This window comes from Pinus tabuliformis, chromosome 3_2, assembly GCF_031772625.1.
Source record: "Pinus tabuliformis cultivar Carrire ecotype Pingquan chromosome 3_2, CPIR1, whole genome shotgun sequence".
Lineage (NCBI taxonomy): Eukaryota > Viridiplantae > Streptophyta > Pinopsida > Pinales > Pinaceae > Pinus > Pinus tabuliformis.
Window position 1 is genome coordinate 1,115,923,741 of NC_142302.1, and position 17,203 is coordinate 1,115,940,943.

The window sequence follows — 17,203 nt, forward strand, 5'->3', positions numbered from 1 at the left end:
TCAAATTCAACAGATTCCCAAGGATTTGGTTGAACAACTTTGTCTATTCATTCATTTGTGCATGGTATGTGGAATTGTACAACAACTTAGAGCCCATTTTCTTCTAAATTACCCTCCAAAATTTCCAAGGCATCTGGTATCTCTATTAAAAGTGATACTCCTTGGTCGCCCATGTAATCTCACAATTTTTCAAAAGAAAAAAATAGCCACATCAGTAGAATCATTGGATTTATTACAAGGTGTGAAATGTGCAATATTCAAAAACATGTCTACTATGACCAACATATATTCATGACCTCTATGTTCTATGTAGTCCCCAAAGGAATTCCATATTTACAATTCTCATTGCCTTACTAGTAGTGGTGTATATTGTTGAAAAATCTATCACAATGTAGACTAGCACAAGTATTTATGAACATTTATAATTACTTGTGATGATTATATATATCTTCCTTTAGCATTTAAAAATTCTTAATCAAGCAATTATACTTCATAAATTCAACCATGCAAGAAAAATAAAAGTAGATATCACAATGCTCAAGATCAACACAATGTTTACCTTGGGAAAACCCACTTGGGGTAAAAACCCAACAATTCCTTCCTTAAATTATCATTTCAACAAGAGATATCAATGTCAAGACTATGGAAAAACTAACTAGCAGACACATCTGCCAAAAGTCCAAATCATCCCTCCTTAATATACTTGCAACAGAGAGAATTTAGTCCTCTTTCCACAGAGTGAATGCCACTGAAATTAGACCTCTTTCTGTATAGATAAACCAAATAATATCAGCCCATTTCCACAATGATGAACCATAGAATCTTTGACCCCTTTCCTCAAATATGAACCAAAGAGTCTCAACCCATTTCCACATTATGGTTTGACCTTATCCATAGAAAAAAAATTATCATGTTCCTTAGAGAATAATCACAGAGAATTCGACTTCTTCATAGAGATTAAAATTTCCCTTGAAATTCTTCCTTAATATTCTTCATTATGTTCCTTGATTTGCTTCATATGGCTACAAGATATTAGTTCTTGATGCTCAGATCAAATGATGGATGGAGAGGAGGATGAGTGACTTCTATATATATATATATATATATATATATATATATATATATATATTGATCAATAGGTTGAAAGGGTGCCTTGCATAGTTGGGCCGACTTGAGGAGATGAGGGACGACTTGGACATCTTGTGGTGTCAAAAAAATATATATATATATTTTTATTTGTGATAAATATATTAATAATTTAATTTTATTATGAGCATGAATAACATGCTTTACATAAACAAGTGCATCAATGATAAATACATTAATATGAATATCAACCATAGTTATAAATTCAACACTCCCTCTTAGCTAGGGAGGTATTCATAATGACTACCACGATAATCTCAAGTTGACAAATTCTCTAAGGAATGATACATTAAGATAAGCATCATAATTACCATCATCAACCATACAAAATCATGGTTCACCTTCAGACAACTATTAACATAGTCTAGGTGAAACACAAGATGACTCTATAAAGAGATCCAAGCATGATGTTGGGAGACTTTAGATCAACTGAGTAGCCTCTAGGACCATACTCCACCCAACGTCAAGTAACATAGGGAGTACGTCCTTTATTGGGCCTTTCTCCCTAATTTGGGTCAATGTATTTAACACGTGGATAACTTCCCTAATTTTTATCAAAGTGTTAGACATAGGGAGAAAGTTAGTCCACTGGACCATTCTTCCTAATTCAGGTCAATTTACTTTACATGGGGATAAATTCTCTGATTCAAATAAAAGTACTTGACATAGGAAGAATTACATTCCATGACGCTATCTAATCTATCAAATCATTCGCCCTTACTTGGGTCTATGTACTTGACACAAGGATAATTTCCCTAATTTAGGTCAAAGTGCTTGACATGAGGAGAAAGTACATCCACGATGCAATCAACACACCCTCTCAATGATATAGGCATTCTCCACAAGCCCAATTTTTTCCTAGAACTACACAAACTTCACTTAATATCAACAATTTTCTCATTAGTGGAGATGTATTTGAGCTTAAATGCTCCCTTCTACACCATGTCTTGAATGAAGTAATACTTGATTCCAATGTGTGTCGACCTCCCATGGAAGATAGGTTTCTCTAAAAGATTTATACCATTTTGGTTATCCCAATACATCACAATTGATTTCAACACCTCATTAATTAAACCTACGATAAATTTACGAAGCCAGACTGCTTCACAACTAACTACATAGCCTGCCATATATTATGCTTCTGCAATGATAAGTGTAATGGAGGTCTGCTTCTTGCTCGTCCAAGAAACCATTTTGGAGCCGAAAGTGAAACAACCACCAGACGTACTCTTCCCGTCTTCAACACTTCCAGCCCAATTAGAGTCAGAGTATCCCTGTAGTTGAACCTCATTACTTGCAACCTATCTTAAAAAATAATAAACAGTACCACGAATATATCTCAATACATTCTTTTCTACAATCCAATGATCATGAAATGGTTCTGTTGAAGGTGCTGGACCCACAAACATGTCAGCGGATCTCCCCGATAAGAATTCCTAATTATACCTCAGACCGTTTGGTGTAAGAGTCCCAGTAGTGGGTCATACAGTGATTCCTTGACCACGGTTTCGCACATAGGCAAGTAAGATGTTGTTGTTGGTAGCAAGGGTGTGATAGCTGCAGTAAGTCAAGGAATGTATGAGAGATTCTAACACCTTGAGGGTGAGGTGAGTGCACCCCTTGGAAACCTGTAATAGTACGCGGCTTGGAAGGGAACACACGAGCAAAGATGCATCACATGCTGGAAAGAAACTTAGCAAGAAATCCAAAGTGATGGTTAAACCAACAGGACATTTTAGAAAGATTCATACATACTTATACAGAATAGTCCATACATGCATGTGTAAGCAAACAAATACATATGTTATTTAGAGTAAACAAGATAGCTAGAATACAATACAACATATGCATGAAACGTGATGGCTTTGTTACATTAAGAAGTGTAAGTTTCAGTCATACAATACATCCATGTCCAACCACTAGTTCCGATAGTGGAACGTTACAGCTACAACTGCATGTTCCTCCAAAGAGATACACTAGATCTGCATAGTGGAGAAGCCAAGGCACATTACAATATTGTCCAAGCTTTCTCTAAGATACTCCTATCAAAGCTTGGCTGACCAAAAGCCTTTACAATGAGTTATGAGGGACTATTTATAGCAAAGGGTGGGGTGGCCCTTGACATTCCCCTTCGTGACTATTCATCTACCCTCATGAATCTTCACCTACTCTATGACTGTTACATCCAACTATCGACACTTGAACTTACACTTGACAAGATGTTACATTACAATGCACATGTACCCATGTGAGACAAAATGGCTTGAGAAAGCCATGCAACACATCACTAAGATTCGGACAACTTTTGGAAGGCCAACTCTTCAACATCCTAATGGTGGTTGACAGTAACGAACTAATACCAAGATCAGTAGTCCGCGATGGTGTTCGTGTACTCCAAGGTGACCTCTTTCTGGAACCTAAATATTGCCTCCATAAAATCCGAGTACACTACTCGGGCTCCTCTATCCATATTTTCTAATATCATGTGTGTCATTGTTTTCAGCATGGCCAGACCAACAACATACTTGTGCATGGTGTCTGCAGTGATTAACAAGTTTGGGCTGGTGGCTATGCACATCAACTTGTCAAAGTACAAGTCAAGCTCTAGTCGGACTTGTGCCTTTATCTTCGCCTGGGTGAGAGTCCCAATAGATGGTACCGCATGTGTGTACACCACAACATCCATACTCTTGAATACACATGCATGGGAAGCCTGTAGACTAGTGATGAGCTACAGGAGCTCTTCATAGTTTTGGATCTGACTCCAGATGCGTGTGTTCAGCTCGACCGCTCTAGCCTTCATCATCTTAGGCAAGTGAGGCGGGGATCCCTTATATCTCATCGTCCACATTTGCATGTAGTCAACAGCAGCATGCACGTTCAACAAGATACATGCTCTTCTAGCACATTGTTGTTATTATCCGTTGAGATGGACGAATACCTTATGCATAGTACCAAACTTGGATACAACGCCCTCATGACTATGTCAAGGGACAATATTCATTTAGTATTGCCTTCTTCAATTATGCTTGGACGGATATTGTAACCAAATCTCCTCCTTGCTTGGCCATCTGTAGCTCCTTAACTATTCGCTCATTCTCAACTATCAGAAAGTGAACACTTGAGCTAGTGGCTTCGGCATATGCTCCACTGGCATCAGCCAATGTTGTTGGATGTTTGTACACATCAGACATGGTCACTCGTTCCTCATACGGTGCGAGAGATGTATGATATTTTCGGGAGTTGACACACTAGGATATTTCCCAACTCTATGTTGAGACTCGTCGAATAAGATGTTATGCATCTCTCCTTCTAGCTGATCTCCAAGGATCTCAGTGTCTCCTTGGTCGCTTGGGACTTTCTCATCTTCTAGATGTGGTGAAGCTGGTGGGTTGACCTCTTGGTGGTGAGGCATGAGGTTGATGTTTAGCTCTAACTCATGTCGCTTCATATCTATATCCATCTATTCAAGTGCCCTCTCTATCTCATGAGCGAAGTCTTGTTCCTACGATGGTTCACCCTGTCTCCCTGATGCCAGCTATTTTGATGAGTCCACTACTAGTATGGGCATAGTCTCATCTATCTGTACAAGTTGCATCCCTTGTTGTACATGTTCCTATTGCACTTCCTTCTCCTGTCCACACATCTCTTGTTCCTTCCGGAGTTGCTCCTTCAAATCCTACAATTCCTTCTCTATTTCCTCCATTCCACATTTCTCTCTCTACCTTTTCGCGTTTCACTTATTGCGTTGTTGCCTATTTGCCTCTATAGCCATAGCTGCTTTCTCCACAAGTGGATTTTCTCAGAACTTGCAACTTTTCTCTTCCTCTATGTGATCGATAATCTTCCTCTTGCCCCTATCATGCACTGTTATGTTCACATCTACTTCTGTTGTTGCTTCTGGTGCTCTACGGGATACTGCTTCATGCTACTTCGCTATCAATTTCACAGTGAGGCCGACTGATTCATTGAGTCTAGAGGAGTTGTAACCATATCTCCATGGGTCCTCCTCCGCCCAATGACATGCCCTGTGGATCAAATTGAACTGTACTCTCGTGCAGTGATCTTTCCCAAGACAATGCGGGTCACACAGATTGTAACTTCATAGGTCGAATGGATACTTCTTCATCTATTCTACTTCAACATCCACATGCTTGAAACTCTGAATCTCATGTAACCCAATGCACAGTGAAAGAGAGGGCCAAGCTGACTTCTTCTTTCGGTGCAGCCTAGCTGCCAATCCTACCAAGATGTGATATGCTACTTCTTGCATGATGAGTATGTCCAAGGAAAACTTCAGTAGAACATGCAAAGTCTTCTCCTTGTTGTACATCCGTATGAAGGTGTCGGATAGTGAGGCATACCAATCATCTATGTCTATCAGTGCCTCCATTGTTTCCTTCACCATGCAGGGTGGATGTTGTTTGAATATCATATTGTAAACCAGGGTGAAAAGATGATCAAACAACCATGTGGTAACTCCTATGAAGCTGCACTCAGACAACATCTTACAATAAGTGTTCACAGTAGTCTCCGCCGGTGTCCATGTGCACTTCAAGCCTCAGAACTCCTGTCAGGCATAGATTTCATCTAAGATGTAGGTGGAAATGTAGACTTTTGCTTGCATACCTTTGGGCAGTTGTTGAGCCCTTGTTACCTGTTCCTTCAGTTGATGAGCCAACATGCCAGACCAATTGCATGCTTTGCTTTCTCTGGCCAATTGGTCCAATGCGATCACCCAACTCTGTGGGAAGGTTTCCATGCTTCCTTAGCCATACAATTGACATGAAAATATGACCAAGTATTGATATTCCTTTCATAGTATCTTCGTCTTGTAGATCTAGTTGTGTGTCATCCTTAATTTAGTCATCTCCTTCACCCAATTCTTCAAAATGTCTCTGGACTTGGAATTACTATTGGGTAAGCTGAAGGGTGTCTCCATGATGATCACGGGCTCTGACGTCTGATACATCTCATCATAATCATGTGCCTTTAAGGTAGCAATCTCCATCCCGCTAACACTGCTCAATGTCATTGTCTCAGGATCAGTGTGCGAGATGATCCAATTTATCATGTCCGCGGATGGGAACGCGGGGTATTTTCATGCAATCTGATACAAGTTGGACTTGTGAATGTTCACATATACTTGATAGTCTTCGAGGTCTTCCTCAATTATGCCTGCCAATGCATCATTGACCTCTTTCCATTTCATCTTGATGTGCTTGTCTACAATCATCTTGGTATCTTCATAGATCGACAGACTTGTAGACAATCGCTCAATTGCTGGTCCAGTTGCACTTCTGTTAGTGTCCTTTGATCCTACTCTCTTGGAGGCCATTGATCCTAAAATCCTAAGAGGCAGACGAACACCTGCTAGATCTGGAGACAAACCAACATGCATGGAAAGAAATCTATCAGCGAAAACCAAAGCAAACTTGAGGAGCAACATGCAACATACCTAGGAATTGACTGGAAAGTATTGCGTAATTTCTTCTGGGAGGTTGGCTACTAGCTGCCATAACTACGCAAAAGGAAGCATGGGTTGTATGTGGGGCTGGCTGGTTGCTGGATTTGTGCAATGCGCAATCCAGGATGGTTTGTTGGCTGCTAGAATTTCACAATGCGCAACTTCAGCTGGCAGTGGTTGCAGGCCTAGTGACTGCATTGCGCAATTTTCTAGTCCAGCGATCCTATCCCTCATAATTTCACAATGAAAGACTAGAGGAAAACTCCTAGGCGGAAATGCACATTTCCTGAGAGGAAGACAAATCCTTCCCACTTAGGATTGTGCAATGTTGTCTTGGTGAGGCATAGTTCGGGCCAAGGTTGCCCAGACCCACCGATGAGCAACTAAAAGAAAATGTGATTGTGAATTCATGGTGATACTGAGCGTAAGCAAGAGTGAATGATCATGCATGAAAATAGTGAATGAAAGATTTAGAAAATGAAACAACATGCATGTTGGTGAAACAAGTCACTCAATCAGCAACCCTTCATGCAAAATAGTTTCATGCATGCGACAGCAGTGAGATGCTAACTAAAACTGAAACAGTGCTAGTACAAGCTAGTATGCATGTAAACGATAGCAAGAGTTCATAGAAATCAAGAAAATAGCACTCACACAAGTGAAAACACAAAAAGCGGAAAAAACACTGCAAAAGACAAGTTAAGACCACTTACTCATGAATAGCTGAGCTGGATGTGTCAAAGAGTCCTGGATGTGTTGTGGGATGTCAAAGCTCCAAGATCGATGTGAAGAAATGAGCTCTGATGCATCGAATAAATAAGTTTGAAGCTCATGACATGCATGCCACAAATCTAGGAAAAAGTGACACTTGGAGGAAAGATTCTAAAATGATCTTTGCATGTAACCTCCAGCTGCTAAAAATAGCTCCCTAAAATCTAGGGATGTTTTTTGCATGTTTCTTTTTCTATTCCAGGAAAAAGCAACCCATGCATGCAAGTCAAGTTTTCTTGGTCCCGGGTGGAACCAGTCAACTCAACTGCACATGCAACAGTCTTCTCAACTGGGAGAAAAAATTGTGCATTTCTAGGAGGGAGTTTGGTTGGCTGCCCAGAAGATTTGTACAATTTATGGGCAAAGCAGCTAACTGTTGCCAAGGGTTGCACAATTCCTAGGCTGAGCAAACATGCTGGGAAGATTTGTGTAATTTTCTCAGTGAAGCTTGACTGGCAGATTTGCGCAATTATGGAGCCCAGCAGGCTGCCATATAGAATTACGCAATTTCTATAGGGAAGGTTGGTTGCCCTCCAAAATTGCTCAATTTCTGGAGGGATTTGCTCAGCCTGTAGCTGGACCAAGTCCGGAGAAACTGCCTGTGAGGGGAATGCAACAAGCTCTCATGGATAGGCTACCATTCTACAAGAAAATCACCGAATCTTGTGTACTTGATGAAGCAAGACATGGTACTGTGAAAGGTTGGTAGGGAGGCTCCAAAAAGAATCTAAGGAAAGATTTTTAAGGGTGGTTGTAGTTGCTACAACACTTCGCGACACATTGGTATAACTCCAGCTCTCTGAATGGACCTTGTTCGTGAAAAGCAATTCTAATACCTCCTGAAGTATTGTTCAGTTCTCAGTTCATCTTATTTCACATTAGCTTGATTATAAGATGTAGCATCTACCAAGCTCTTGGTCAATTGACACACATTCCAAGCCAAGGAAACATAGTTGTTTCGATTGGGGTTGAGGGGTATATTGGTGCGCAAGCAGTATGGTCATCAGAGTCTTAGTTTCATCTTTGGTGTTGCTCTGCTACTAGCAGACCTGGACAGTACCCCGGCGGAGTCACGTAGGAACACAAGCATTGCTCCGCTACAAGCGAGCCTAATCAGTACCCCGGCAGAGTTACTTGAATCAGATCTCTATGAAGGAATCATTTCTTTTCTTTTGCCTTATTCATTTTCATTTTTCAAAACTTTTACTTTTCATTTTTCATTTTTCATTTTTGAGGCGGAAGAGGGATCCCAACTTATTGAGTGCAGAAGAAGTTGTTCCTTCATAGAAGTAGTTTATTATATACCTCTGACGTGCTTGTTAAGGTTTTCCCCCTCACCTTACTCTACTTGACTGATCTGACAAGGGTTAACCCAAAAGCAACCAACTAGAGTAGGTGACACTAGTTAGTGCATAATCGTTATGTTTTCACCAAGGTTCAGTTTGAACAACACATATTTTCCTTCGATGTATCATGGACTAAAAGTAACAAGTTCTTCATATAGAGGTGGGATGACAGATAACCAAGTATTGATAGAAGTACAAGGCCTCTTGTACCTTACCCATCTTGTTTCAAGAGTCATACATGGTTTCATGTGAAACTAACCTACGAACAAAACAATCAAACAAACAACAAATCAAAGCAGAAGTAGAAGCAAATGCAAAGCAAGTAAGAAAACAAGCAGTAAAATAAACAAGCAAATCAAGTAAGCAAACAAACATGCAAGCAAACAAACTAAAACAAAACACTACTCCTACTCCTAAACTAATGTTGCATGGGCCTGATCACGTGAAGTGATATTTCCAACGCAAGCACTGCCGCATTGGTTGACCCATGTTGGTGAAGGCTTGGTCCGCGAGAAACTATATTGTGTGAACCAACATACAAGAAAGATATAACAATGAAGACAAACACACTTCATGATTAAAGGTGTCCACAACACCTAAGTGAGTGCAAGTACATGACATGTGGTCCATGGACTTATTACAGTTTTGTGCGACACTACGTGTAGCTTTGAAGCATATGCATAATCTTGACTGTGATATGCAAGAAAATGAAAGAAACAAAGACAACTTGTGACGTTCATGTGTTCTTGCAATGTAATATTCCTCCAATGCATGAGTGATAGGATCGTGCAGTTTGAGTGGAGGAAGCATGATCTATGTGTGAGATTGATCTTTAATGCATACAAATGAGTGATGAGGAGGCTCGGGTGATTGAATAATTTCCTGATCAAAAGTGAAACCAACCTCAAGAAAGTGAGGGCTTGACATAACCATCAGCTCGGGCTGAAGTGCCTCGACAATCTGGGGTGCTTTGACTTCATCGTTAGATAGATCATCATAAACAGGTGGCTTCGAAATATCAACTGCAATAGAATCATGATCATGATCAAATATGGGAGTAAATGGATCACAATAGCCACGATCGGAAAAATCAATGATTTCATCATCATCCTCATGATCTGATAAATCAAATAGAGGGGTAGATGAGAAGCGAACAAATTCATCCTCTGTGTTTCCAAAAAAGAGATGAAAGATCAAGTGGATTTTCAATGAATAAGTTATCCTCTCCATTGTCAAATGAGGGACTGGCCTTTAGTGTGTCCTACAAATGATCAACAATGGGTGCATCCGTAGATGAAGATACACATGTGAAATCATGGATGGAAGGTTCACCAAATATGTCGGGAAAGAATGGAGGGGCCTTGGACAGAAGGGATTCATCCTTCACCGAGTGTTGATGCTCAAGCTCCCAGTCATACTCTTCATGAATGACAGTGCATGTTGGTTTTGCAACACCAACTCTATTGATGGCTTGATCCTTGTTCAAAACACGTGTAGAGTCTGAAATGGAAGAACACAAGACAGTATCATCTGGAGGAATAGCCGAGTACGAAGACGAATGTGGTGGTACTCCATATGACAATTCGATGGACTCACAACCAAATCTGCGTGAAAATTAAGTGAAGTGATGTTGGGAGGATGTGACAACTGAACAGATGTGTGAGCATGGTCTCCCACATCACTCTGCAGTGGTGGATCTATTTGATGAGGGGACGGCAGACAGTCACTTGTGACAGTGACCGTTTCCATCTGTGATTGGGCAACTCCAACACTGAAGAATGTTGACCAAGGCTTGAGTTCAAACTTCTTCTTGGGATGAGCAGATTTCTTAAGACAATACTCGAATTGGTCCCAAAGATAGAAAAAATTCATCTGGCTCTTCAGAGCTTGAAACTGCAAATCACGGAAGTGCATCAAAAAATCCATAAGTGATTCATGTGAATCCTTCCATTGTTGTAACAATTTTTGGTCAAGATGCTTTGGACCAAAATGATAGGAAGTGTCTTCAATGAGATCACAAAAGTACTCAAGTGAGTGCACGCTATCAAATGGTAGGTTGCAATTCCACCGATGTGGAGATTCGCGAAGTGTGTATGAAAGCAGAAAATAAGTTTGTTCATCAGAACATCCATCATCCTCATGAAGCAAGGCAAGGAAGTCATGTAAGAACTCAAGCCAGGCCACTTCACCTTCACCATCATATGTGTATGTGGAGAAGAGATCGAAAAACTCCCTCGTGATGGTAATAGATTTGGCATGTGAAAAAAATCATGGAGGGAGGAGAGTGCAAGACTCCATGATATATATGCCAAGGTTCAAAACATGATGATAGGACACAGCTTGTCATCTATCCCTCCTTCTAGCACCAAAAATGATGACTGTGTTGGACCTGCCAACATGTCAGGGGATCTCCCTGGTAAGAAGTCCCAATTATACCTCAAACCATTTGGTGTAGGAGTCCCAGCAATGGCTTGTATGGTAATGCCTTGACCACAGTTTCACACAGAGGCAAGTAAGATGTCCCTGTTGGTAGCAAGGGTGTGACAGCTGCAGTAAGTCAAGGAAGGTGCATGAGAGGTTTTAACACACTGAGGGTGAGGTGAGTGCGCCCCTTGGAAACCTGTAATAGTACGTGGCTTGGAAGGGAACACACGAGTGAAGATGCAACACAAGCTGGAAAGAAATTTAGCAAGTAATCCAAAGTGATGGTTAAACCAACAGCACATTTCAAAAATATTCATACATACTTATACAGAATCGTCCATACATGCATGCGTAAGCAAAAAACTACTTATGTTATTTAGAGTAAACAAGATAGCTGGAATACAGTAAAAAATATGGATGAAACATGATGGCTCTATTATATTAAGAAGTGTAAGTTCTAGTCATACAATACATCCATGTCAACCCAATAGTTTCGATAGCATAATTATAGCCACAACGTTCTGCTCCTCCAAAGAGATATACTAGCTTTGCGCAGTGGAGAAGCCAAGGTGCGTTACAATTTTGTCCAAGATTTCTCTAAGATACTCCTATTGAAACATGGCTAACCAAAATCCTTCAAAATGAGTTATGAGGGACTATTTATAGAAAAGGGTGGGGTGGCCCTTGACATTCCCCTTTGTGACAATTCATCTACCCTCATGACTCTTCATCTACTCTATGACTATTACATCCAACTATCGACACTTGAACTTACACTTGACAAGACATTACATTACAATGCACATGTACCCATGTGAGACAAAATGGCTTGAGCAAGCCATGTAAGACATCACTAAGACTCGAACATTTGTTAGAAGACCAAGTCTTCGACATCCTCATGGTTGTTGACATTAGCAACTTGATACCAAGATCGGTAGTCTGCGATGGTGTTTGTGTACTCTAAGGTGACATCTTTCTGGAACTTGACTCTTGCCTCCATAGCATCTGGGCACACTACTCAGGCTCCTCTATCCAACTCGTCTAATAGCATGCACATCATTGTCTTCAACGCAATCGGACCAGCAACAAACTTGTGCATGGTGTCTATGCTAATTGAAAAGTCTAAGCTGGTGACTATGTGAATCAACTTGTCAAAGTACGAGTCAATCTCTAGTCGTACCTTTTCCTTTGTCTTCACCTATGTGAGAGTCCCAATAGATGGGATTACATGTGCGCGCACTACAACATCCATACTCTTGAATACACATGCATGGGAACCCTATAAACTAGTGATGAATTGCGGGAGCTCTTCATAGTTCCAGATATGACTCCGGATGCATGCGTTTAGCTCGACCTCTCTGGGCTTCATCATCTTATTCAAGTGAAGCGGGGCTCCCTTGTATCTCATTGTCCAGGTTTGCATGTAATCAACAATAGCATGCACATTCGACAAGATACGTGCTCTTCTAGTACATCGTTGTTGCCATCCGTTGAGATGGACAACTTCCTTATGCATGGTACCGAATTTGGAATACAATGCCAGCATGACTATTTCAAGGGACAATACTTCATCTAGTATTTCCTTCTTCAATTCTGATCGGGGAGATGCTGTAACCAATTCTCCTCCTTACCTAGCTGTTTGCAGCTCCTTAGCCATTCGCTCATTCTCAACTATCAGAAAGTGAACACTCGAGCTAGTACATATGCTTTGGTGCAATTGGCTAATGTTGTTGGATGTTTGTGCACATCAGACATGATCACTCATTCCTCATACTGTGAAGGAGATGTGTGATCTTTCGTAGTTGACACTTTGTGAGATTTCACAACTCTATGTTGAGACTTGTCGAATGATATGTTGTGCATCTCTCCTTCTGGCTGATCTCCAAGGATCATTGTCTCCTTGGTCACTTGGGACTTGCTCGTCTTCTGGGTGCGGTGAAGTTGGTGGGTCGACCTCTTGGTGGTGAGGCATGAGGTCGACGTCTTACTCTAACTATTGTCGCTCCATATCTATATCCATCTATTCAAGTGCTCGTTCTATTGGGTGTGGAGCCTGATTATCTTTTGTATTCAAAGGTTTCAGCCAATGTATACCCCAGGAAGACTATACACCCCTCCATGCGGGGGGGTGTGGGGGGGACTTGTCCGAAAACACATCTGAAGAGGTACAAGTATACAATGTAAGCCTAAACGATGATGATTCATTATATGCTGATATTATTTATTATTTAAAGAATGGATATGCTCCTCCAAACCCTTATCACACCAAGAAAAGAGCCCTGAGGATAAAAGCCAAACAATATCAAATTGTAAATGACATTCTTTTCAGAATAAATTATGATTCTGTTCTACTTAGATGTCTTGAGAAAGCTAAAACTGAAAAAGTTTTGTAGGAAATCCATGATGGGCTAGAAGGTGGACACTACGCTGGAGATGAAACTGCTCATATGATCTTACGCGCAGGCTATTACTGGCCCACATTATTCAAAGACGCACATAACTACGTAAGAAAATGTCAAGTCTGTCAAACTGCTACCTGAAGACAAAAGAAACCATCCTTGCCACTGCAACCAGTTACCATCCAACAGCGTTTCGATCAGTGGGGATTAGACATAATAGGTGAGATCATTCCTCACTCTTCTAAACAACATAGATACATCCTCACATCGACAAATTACTTTACTAAATGGGTAGAAGTAGTTCCACTCAAGACGGCTAATGCTGAAAATATCATTGAATTCATGAATCAGTTCATAATCACCAGGTTTGGATTGCCTTCCGCTTTAATATTTGATAATGCATCATACTTTTCTGGTAATGCAATGACTAAGTTTGCACTCAAAATAGGTTTCAAACTTAAATACTCGGCCAATTATTATCCACAAGGGAATGGGTTAGCTGAATCCACAAATAAGAACTTAATAAGAATCATCAAGCAAACCATTGACCAAAATCATAAAAATTGGCATAATTATTTAATATATGCTTTATGGGCAGACCGAATAACACAGAAAGCCTCTATCGGCATTTCTCCCTTTAATTTAGTTTATGGGAAAGAAGTGGTTCTTCCAACGCATCTGGCCATTCCCTCTTTAGCCTTAGTTAAGTACATTGATGAAGTACCAACTTCTTCTTTACAACTTAGGCAGCTGTAATTAATTAAATTAGAAGAACAATGAGAAAGGGCTAAGATTACTCACGCTCATCATCAAGCATTGGTGAAAGCCTCTTTTGATTCCAATATGCTATCCAAAAAAGATTTTCAAATAGGAGATTTAGTTTTAAAATGGCACAATGCTCATGAGGAAAAGGGAAAACATACAAATTTTAAGGAATGTGGCTTGGTCCTTTTCAAATTGTAGAAATCATAGGTCCATTGACCTTCATGTTACAAGATTTAGCAGGGAAAAGAGATTCTCTGCCTATTAATGGTCAAATTCTCAAGAAATATTTTCCATAGAAGATCAGTCTTCTATTTTTGTAGAATAGTTGTTTTTCTTTTCATAATAAAACCAGTTGTGAATGGTTACGATAGGAATTTATGAAAAAGACACCAATTCTCTTTCAAATTTTGATCTTTTGCTTGTATAAATAGCAAATCTTTTAGAAAATTGATCTTTATTATTGAAAGATACAGTTAAAAACTCTAGCCTAGATATGATACTAGTTTCAACTTCATAAAATGTGATGAAAACAACCTTTAGTGAGAAATTGTTTTATATCAGTGCAATGAAAAGTATCAATAACAAAATAAAGATTCTCTGTAGAACAGCTATTTCCAAAAACTCTACTATTGTCGTCCAGAGCTATCTTAAGGAAACAATGACTTCCTCCCTACTAAGGAAATCACAACTTTCAGAGGAACAATCCAAGGATACACTTTATCTTAAAGAGTGAGAGGTCTCATCACGAGCCGGCTTATCATAATCACAGATATTATAACTTGCTAACTTTGCCAATACTGCATACCACAACAGGGCAAAGACTCAAGATTGTTGCAATCAAAAGGCAAGGGGTCTCATCACGAGCCAGCTTGTTCAGCAAAGTTATAAATCAATGAATGACTGTGTCATAAATTGGCTATCAAACCAAGACATTGCTCTTTAAGAATAAAAAGAAAATGAAAGTAGAAAGTGTGGATATGGATTCTTCTTTGAGAATTGTGGGTTTCTTTAAGTAGGATATAGGATCATTGTTGGGTAACAGGTAACCCTGTCGAGGCTATAAACGCCTACTGGCAGTAGAGGCTCTACCTACGAAAAATGAGCATATTTAAAATTGGTTTACAGAGAAGACTTTGTTTTATCTTTACAAGCCAAGTAATGACTGATGTAAATACAAGGACTAGCTTGAGGTAGCAACTAATCAAGGTTGAAAATAGTTGAAACAAAATGTCATTGACAGTTAGAATATAATGTACTTTATCTTTCTATAATAAAGTTTAACTTTCTGGAAAAATTTTGTTTTGGAAGTTTTGAAAATTCAAAAAGCAGCAGAGATAACTGGTTCTTCCAAGCGAATCACCAATTGTTGTGGCCAGCAACAACCCCCCTTCTTATTGAGTGTTATTCCTAATACTAAATAAGTGGGGAACCTTAGTTAAAAATCTAAAAAAAATTCAAATAGTGTCTAAATTTCCTTTTTAAATAAAATTACCATCATAAGCTTAGGAAACCCTCTTGGAAAATCCAAAAAAGCTAAGTCTTGTGATAATGTAAAAAAAAATCTTTCCTTAGGAAATATCGCATCGCATAAGATAGCGGGATGTCACCTTACAAGCATAATTCCAACATTTGTGAGATCACGACATGCGATAATAAACAAATATCGCAAAGCATTCAGCATAACTTACAGGAAACACTTTCAAATTTGTCGATATGCGATAACGCCAATTGCAAGATCGCATCTCGCAGGAAACGGGTTAACAAAGTCTGTCATACATAACATTTCTGCGATTTTCGATATTGTGATATTGCGATTTCACGATGCAGTGATAAATACTATAATGCGATGTCACGAGCGATCGATTTTGAGATATTGCGATATTGCCATGTTGCGATGTTGCGATCTGCGATGTTGCGAAGCAAATCGCAAAATCGCTACATCGCAGATCTTTCGGGCGCGTTATTCAAGAAACGTATTTTCCCTAAGTTAACACCTGGTTATGTGCTTTAATGCTAATAAATAAGATAGTTTCCAGTTTAATGGATTATGGGTGCGTGCTTATCGAAAGAAACATTTCACGTAAGGTGGTATGCTTGATATGTCTGCGGCATTTAAAACTTTTCCCATCACCCTTCCCTGTCATTCATTTTCGCTTCACTTGTGAATTGCAGGAACGGACAACAGAGGCTGATACAAAGCATTACGTAGGTTGAAATGGGAAAGAAAGGCAAAGCCCCGAGCTCAGAAGAAAAGGAAATGGCGCCCTTATATGCAGACACGGCCTGTAACAAAGACGCAGGAATAGCTACATGAGAAGGCATGTATAATCTGCTCGAAGAGGAAAATCCTAGAGTAATGGAAGTAGTTGCTACCATGGGCTCAAATGGTTCTTCAGAAGCATTCCTTTCAGAGCTAGCCTGCTCATTCTTACACCGGATAGCAGCAAGCCCAAAAATCCTCCCATACACGAACATGGTCAAGTGGATACTAGACAGCGCAGAAATAAAAAATAGACAATTCAAAATTCAGGGTCAAGGACTCATCAGTTCATTCGCTGCGCAGGATTTAAAGCTCATGTATCATTTACCGGAGCCACAGGAAACTTATAATAAGCAGTTTATGGAGAAATTTGTAAAGGAAAATCAGGACCTGGCAGAAACCACCAAAGACTGGTCTAGGAGGGACGAACCACTAAAGAAAGATAAACACGATATGTACAGTATTGGTTCTCTTACCTCCCCATATTGCTTTGTTGCTGCCATGCTCTGTAGATTGTTTGGAATGCCAGATATCAACAAATTTTCATCAGAATGGCTACCATTATTAGATGCCACCACAAATGCCACTATTGTAGATTGGGCCAAAATCTTGTCTGATAACCTAG